This window comes from Gallinula chloropus (genome assembly GCF_964237585.1).
Source record: "Gallinula chloropus genome assembly, chromosome: 25".
Classification (NCBI taxonomy): Eukaryota; Metazoa; Chordata; class Aves; order Gruiformes; family Rallidae; genus Gallinula; species Gallinula chloropus.
Window position 1 is genome coordinate 2705468 of NC_140110.1, and position 7876 is coordinate 2713343.

The 7876-nt window shown below is 51.0% G+C and overlaps 1 pseudogene across 1 annotated transcript; it reads right to left on the reverse strand.

The window, feature by feature from the left end:
* Positions 1 to 226: 226 nt before the first annotated feature.
* On the reverse strand, positions 227 to 1149 carry LOC311200957 (olfactory receptor 14A16-like; annotated as a pseudogene). The gene has a single exon. The product of its transcript is annotated as an olfactory receptor 14A16-like (transcript).
* Between the last annotated feature and the right edge of the window lie 6727 nt (positions 1150 to 7876).

Consider the following 7876-nt stretch of genomic DNA (forward strand, 5'->3'; position numbering starts at 1 on the left):
TAGACATCTGAAAGATGGGAAGTTTTCCAAGTCTCAGAAGACACTGGAGAGCTGAGCAGCATCGAAATGACCAAAGAGCAAGCAGAGGTGGAAACCTGCTGAGAAAAGTGAAGTGCATACATGTCTCTAGGCTACTGAGAAGACAAAACAACCAGCAAAATTCGTAGTAAATACAGACTGGACCTAATGTGAGTTCCATGGCCAGTGATATGCCAAAGATGAGCTTTTAGAAACATCCAGTCCTCAGTTTCCACATGGCATCCTTGAGCTCCTGGTTCCTCATGCTGTAGATGAGGGGGTTCACTGCTGGTGGCACCACCGAGTAAAGAAATGATGCTAACAGGTCCAGAAATAGGGAGGAGATGGAGGGAGGCTTCAGGTAGGCAAATATGGCAGTGCTAAGGAACAAGGAGACCACAGCCAGGTGAGGGAGGCAGGTGGAAAAGGCTTTGTGCCGTCCCTGCTGCGAGGGGATCCTCAGCACAGCCCTGAAGATCTGCACATAGGACACCACAATGAACACAAAACACCCAAAACCTAAACAGGCACCGACCACAATGAGTCCAGTTTCTCTGAGGTAGGCATCTGAGCAGGAGAGCTTGAGGATCTGGGGGATTTCACAGAAGAACTGGTCAACAGCATTGCCATGGCAGAGGGGGAGGGAAAATGTATTGGCTGTGTGCAGCAGAGAATAGAGAAACCCACCGATCCAAGCAGCTGCTGCCATGTGGACACAAGCTCTGCTGCCCAGGAGGGTCCCGTAGTGCAGGGGGTGGCAGATGGCAACGTAGCGGTCATAGGCCATGACTGTGAGCAGAAAGAGCTCTGTGAGATCAAACATATAAAGAAAAAGAGTTGAGCCAGACATCCTGTATAGGAAATGGCCCTGGTGTCCCACAAGGAATTGGACATGGATTTGGGAACAGTGGTGGAGATGCAGCCTAGGTCAGTAACAGAGAGGTTGAGGAGGAAGAAGTACATGGGGGTGTGGAGGTGGTGATCACAGGCTATGGTGATGATGATGAGGCCATTGCCCAGGAGAGCAGCCAGGTAGATGGCCAGGAAGAGGCAGAAGTGCAGGAGCTGCAGCTTCCATGTGTCTGCAAAGGGCAGGAGGAGGAACTGGCTGATGAAGCTGCTGTTGGACATCTGCTGCTGTCAAGCGTGGAGACCTGTCCAAGGAGGAAAAGGCAGTGAGAAGTTAGGGAACGATTCTTTGAGGGAAACAGTTTCCAATTCACATTAACTCCCTGTATTCAGGAAGCTTTTTGTCAGGTCCCTTTTGGGAGGTCTGCTTTGTGCTGGCTTGAGCGTGCCACTGCTGGGAGGAGGGTTGGCTGTGGGGTCTTGAGAACTCAGTCCTGCCTTGCTGCAGTCAGTAAATAGAAGGATGGGGTGATCTCAGACTAAATCCCCTGTGGATAGCAATGAGCTTTTCAGCACTGTCACTCCAATTTCACCCGAGGGCAGAGCAGAGCTTTGGAGCTTTGGTTTTCTCCTGACTGAGAGCTGAGGAATCCAGTCTCGCAGGGCAGAGCTCCAAAGCCCTCCTGCGGTCTCATCCTACCCAAGGAGGATCTCAGCTCCCTGCTCCCAGCCAGGGACACCCAGGGCTCAGTGCAGCTGCCCACACACAGGTGATGAGTGGCATTGCCACGGCCTCTGTGCCAAGATGTCTCCTGCATGGGGCTCCTGTCTGGGGCACAAGAGTCCCTGGGAGAGCGGTGCCATTGTGGGAGGCAGCTGCAGCCCAGCAGGAGCTACCTGGAAAACCTCAGTCCTACAGATGGGGGTTCTGAAGTGTGGGTCACTCAGTGCCAGCCCCACAATTAGATGTGCCCAGAGCCCCAGGAAACGTTGGGAGAAAGGCAACAAGAACAGGAGAGGAAATGGCAAGAAACATTCCACAGGAGGCTGGAAGGACAGGCACTCGGAGGGTTCTTCTCTCTGGGACAAGGACCCTGCACCATATTTCCATGCGTCAGACTTTACATCCACCGCTTCTTTCCACAGTGCGAATGCAGCCATGCCCAGGAGAAGACAGCTGTCCTGCCCTGTCCCTCTGATGGGGCAGAAGGGCATCCCTTCCAGGCAGCACTTTCTGGTCCTATAGAGAACCTGTCCTCCTGAAATACCCCACACACTGCCCCATGTCCCAGCTTTAGGAGATCCCTCCAGGAACAGAACCTGCATTGCCCTGCACCCACAGACATACCAGGGAAAGGCTGTGGAAATTTCTCCTCCAGTGAGCTCTCAGCATCCATCAGCTCTCTCAGCCTCACAGGTCTCCCCTCGGTGCCTACAGGCAGTGTCCCCAGCCCTGTGTGCTTGTCAGAGGAGCTGCTCCTGGCCAGAGCTGTCTCTCCGCAGTGCTGCCAGGTTGTCATGAGCTACCCCCATCGCAGGAGCCTGGCTTAGCTCAGCAGGAGAAGACCAGTTCTTGTAGACTCCCTCCTGGTGCCTCAGGCCTCATGGGGATCATTCTATGATCTCATCTCTGACATTCTCTGGATGTCCCTGCCCAGGGCCTGGGGTCAGCACTGGCATTGCTGCTTCATCAGACCAAGCCAGGGTGTCCTCAGCATCAGAGCTGCCTGTGCTTTGCCTGGGTTTGTCCTCATGGCCTCCAGTTGTCTGCTCTAACGAGCCCATGGGGAGGCTTTTTCAGTAATGGCTCCCAGTGGGGCCTGTTAGTGCTTCAAGGGACTTTGGGCATTACTCATGACTTGGAGTTCTTGAGAGGTTTCTTCACTCTCATCTTGGTATCTGAGGTCTGGGGACTCAGAAGAAAAGACACCATGGGGCTCGTTAACATCCAGAAAGCCCTTACAAACATGGCTCTAACTCATTTTCATTAAAGAGTCAAAACTCCTACAACTACTTGGATTTCAGTTGGGTCCTTATTTATATAGGTTTCAACGGAATTTCCCATGCAGGACCTTTTTTCAGTCATGGGTATTGTCTGTCATGGCTCAGTTGATAGAAGAAGTGACAGCAGCATTCTGTGATGGATATGGGTCTCATGAGGAGATCTGGACAGGCAGGAAAACCAGTCTCTTGAGATCCAACCCTGCATGGAGAACCTTGCTCTTCCCCAAGCCCAGCAGTTCCCTCACTGGCCTCCTGGGACTCCCAACACTTTTCCTGGCATCATCTGTGCTCACAGGCACAGACAGATTTCTCTGACAACAAACAGCAGTTCAACTTGACACAGTTTAATACCCATGAAATCTCTCTCCTCAGCTGCTGCTACGGCCAAGCAGCGTGTGAAGGGGGTCAGGTTTCAGAGGAGATTCTCTCCCAGAACAGTTTTATTCAGATACATAGAAAAGTCAGTTGTTGTTGCAGTCTGGCATAGCTGGGTGCTCTGAGAGGATGGGGGCTGCAGAGATGGCTCCTGCAAGAAGCAGCTAGAAGTTCTCTGCAGGCCCTGCAGAGCAAACATTGGTTGATTCAAGGGCAGAGTCTCTGCTGACCAAGGCCAAGCCCACCAGTGATGGTCACAGCGCCTCTGGGAATCACATTTAGGAAAACATAAACACAAGCAGCTGCCTTTTTCCACCAGAGAAGGGAGTGAGAAGATGTAACGAGCTGTGCAGACACCAAGGCCGTGAAGAGGGGGAAGGATGCGCCCAATGTGCCAGAGTGAAAGATGCCCCTGCAGCCTGGGGAGAAACCCATGGTGGAGCGGGTGTCCCACCGCAGCCCAGGGAAAAAGCCCAGACCCCACCTGCAGCCCGTGGAGAGGCCCCACGCTGGATGGAGCAGGGGGAGACATACAGGAGATGCTGTGACCCACGTTGGAGCCAGCACCTGCCAGCACTGGCAGCCCGTGGAGAGAGACAGAGACACAGAGATGAGCAAGGGAGAGATTTGTGCCAGAGCAGTTTTGCTGGGGGGAGGCTGGTGACCCCGTGGAGGACTGGGACTGAGAGACACTGTGACTGATGACTGCACCCATAGCAGTGACCCACGGTGGGGCAGCTGGGGAAGAGCTGAAGCCCTGTGGGAAAGGACTCACGTTGGAGAAGGTCGTGGAGGACTGTCTGCCCTGGGTGGGACCCCACGGTGCAGCAGGGGGAGGGTGTGAGGAATGAATGACCCCCCCCAGCCAAGAAGGAAACCAACTTGCAAGGGACTGACCGAAGCCCCATCTCCCAGTCCCTGCCCCTCCCGAGCCACCATGGGGGGGAAGAAAGGAGCAAAATCCTGACTAAACTGAAGTCTGCAAGAAGGGAGGGGTGGGGGGAAGGTGCTTTAAGATCTGGTCCCGTTGTTTTAAGATCTGGTCACGCTTCTCATTACCCAACTCTGGTGTCACTGGGTGTGCAGTGTAATAAACTAGAGAGTTTTCTGTCCTTCCCTCTGTTGAGTCTGTTTTGCCCAGGTTGTTCATTACAGGATGATCTCTCCCTGTCCTTATCTTGACTCCTGAGCCTCTTGATATCTATTTTCTCCCCTGCCCAAATAAAAAGGGGAGGAATAGACCGACTTTGGTGGGTGTCTGGCCTCCAGCCAGGGCTAAACCACCACACCCACACAAGCCATATGCCTCTCTCAGCATCAAAGCTAATCCAGCACCAACGAAACCACGTCATGCACAAGTAAGGTGCACACTCCTGGCCTGTCCACCACTCAGGCAAAGGTGATCTCACAGCATCTACCACTGACATGTCCCCATTCCTGGCTTGTCAGGTATTTTGGCACCACTGATATCACAAGGACATTCCTAAGATATCTGTCAGTTCCTGGCCAATCATACATCCAGCTACCAGTAGCCTCAGAAGGACCTATACTGTCCATAAGCCTGGTCCTAGACTCAGGCTAGAGATATTTCCTCAGAACCCACACAGCCTATTGGTCTTTTCCCTGCCTATCAACTATTCAGGAAGTAATGATACTCTCTGCACAAGTTTTGGGCTTTGTCTGACCTATCAGCTACTTGGGAACCACTGACATCACAACAGAGACCATCTGCCTTCTCTTGTCCTGTGACCTGTTCCGGAATCAGTGACCTCACAACAACCTCCACTGTCCACAGCCTGCTCCAGATCTGTCAGTATGACCTCACAAGCACGTATTCCCTATTGGCCAAGGACACATTGTTGAGATACTCAGTTTCCAGTGACCTCACAAGCATCTACCAAATCCATGACGCTTCTCTCCACATGCTTGATCCATTGCATTCCTAATTGTCATGGTTTCAGCTAGGATGGAGTTAATTTCTTTTCTTATAGTGGATGGAATGTCGTGTTTAGGAATTAGGATGAGAGCAGTGCTGAGACTACCCTGATGTTTCCAGTTGTTGCCAAGTAATCAAGGACTTTTCAGTTGTTCATATTTCCCTACTAATGAGAAAGGAGGGGACGCAGCCAGGACAGGTGACCCGAACTGGCCAAAGGGGGTATTCCATACCCATTCTGAGATGCTCAGCATAAAAGCAGGGGCTGGTCGGAGGAGGCAGCTCCAGGACGTGCAGTTTTAGGGACGGTCCAGTTTTCGGGACGGCTCTGGGCTGCACAGTCTGAGTTGTGGGTTTGGTGAGAAACTGCATTGTGTGTCACCAGTTTCATAGATTTTGCTACAAAGTCCTGTTACTATTGTTATCTCTCTCTTTCTGCTATTCTAGTAAACTATCCTTACCCCAACCCGTGGGGTATTGTTTCCTTGGTTTTGGGTTTTTTTCCCTTTCCCTTCACCCTCCCTCCCCCCAAAATCCTCCCCCCCCCCCCCCCTCCGTTTTAAAGAACAAGCGACTGTGTGCTGCTGGGCTCTCAGCTGGGGTAAAACAACATCTACTGAAATCCAAAACAAATCTGCCGCAACAGAGAGAGACGGGACACAGCTTGATGCAGCAAGAGTCGATTCATTGCAAAGAACCATTCCTTTTTATATGCTCTGCAGACGGCTGCTTTCATTCAAACACACTCTGTTCCTGGGCTACATCTGATCGGACAACATTTTGCTGTCACAGCAGCATCTCTATCTTACCATGCTAAGAACTTCTAAAACCTCGTCAGACAGCAGATACACCTTAAAAATAGAGGACGCTTTCTCCTGGAGCCTGTCCCAGCAGGGGGCTGGCAAAGATGCTGCCACCTTGTTTAGTTTCCCCATGGTTCATGGCCTAAAAGCTCCATCCCGTTATCTGTTAACCTAGCAGTGCTTGAGGCTCTGTTTCTCAAACTGCATGCCACACCTCACAATCCTCTTACCTCACAATCCCCTTACCTCAAAATCCCCTTACCTCACAATCCCCTTACCTCACAATCCCTTTACCTCACAATCCCTTTATTTCAAAATCCCCTTACCTCACAATCCTCTTACCTCACAATCCCTTTACCTCACAATCCCTTTACCTCACAATCCCTTTACCTCACAATCCCTTTACCTCACAATCCCCTTACCTCACAATCCCCTCACCTCACAATCCCTTCACCTCACAATCCCTTCACCTCACAATCCCCTCACCTCACAATCCCTTTACCTCACAATCCCCTCAACTCACAATCCCCTCACCTCACAATCCCTTTAACTCACAATCCCCTTACCTCACAATCCCTTTACCTCACAATCTCTTTACCTCACAACCCTCTTACATCACAATCTTCTTACCTCACAATCCCCTTATGTCACAATCTCTCTAGCAATCTCCTTACCTCACAATCCATATATCATTCAATCCCCTTACCTCACAATACCCTTACCTCACAATCTCCACAACTCACAATCACCTTCCCTCACAATCCTCTTGCCTCACAATCCCCTCAACTCACAATCCCCTTACCTCACAATCGCTTTATTTCATAATCCTCTTACCTCACAATCTCCTTACCTCACAATCCCCTTATCTCACAATCCCTTTACCTCACAATCTCTTTACCTCACAACCCTCTTACCTCACAATCTTCTTACATCACAATCCCCTTATGTCACAATCTCTCTAGCAATCTCCTTACCTCACAATCTATATATCAATCAATCCCCTTACCTCTTAATCTACCAATCAATGTCCCCTGGGATCCCATTGGCTCTCTTAGACAACAGGGCACACTGCTGGCTCATGGCCAACCTGTCACCCACCAGCACCCTCAGGTCCTTCTCCACAGAGGTCCTCTCCAACAGGTCATCTTCCAGCCTGTACTGATTCCAGGAGTTATTCCTTCCCAGGTGATGGTGTCAGGCAGTGTTAGAAAAAATCCCTTGGTAGGGACAAAAACGAGTCCCAAGGGTACTGGGGCTGCTACTGGGCTACCTGGGATGGTTTCAGGACAGGAACACATTTCTGCCCTCAATCCTCTTGCTTGGGAGCTACTGCTGGACCTTTATCAGTTTGAAATATGGACACTGTTAGCACACGAAATGACAGAGGCATCGTTAGGACCATTCCCTTGCCAAGGAAAACCCTGAGCTCCAAGGTTATTTGGGCTGCTCTTGGCTTCCTTGGGAGGTTTCAGGCCAGGAACATCGTTCAGCACTTAAACCTGTTGTTTTGGAGCTGTACCTGGGCATTCAGCAGTTTCTAAGGTGGACACTGGTAGAGCCTGAAAAGGACAGGAGGAGCTTTTAGGATCATTCCCTTGGGGAGGAATCACAGAATCAGAGAATCACAGAACGTTAGGAGTTGGCAGGGACCTCAGAAGATCATCTAGTCCAACCTCCCCTGCCAGAGCAGGATCACCCAGACTAAATCACACAGGAATGCATCCAGGCAGGTTTTGAATGTCTCTAGAGAAGGAGACTCCACAACCTCACTGAGCAGTCTGTCCCAGTGCTCCATCACCCTCACAGAGAAAAAGTTCCTCCTTACATTCATATGGAACTTCCTCTGCTCCACCTTTCACCCATTGCCCCTTGTCTTATCACTGGCCATCAC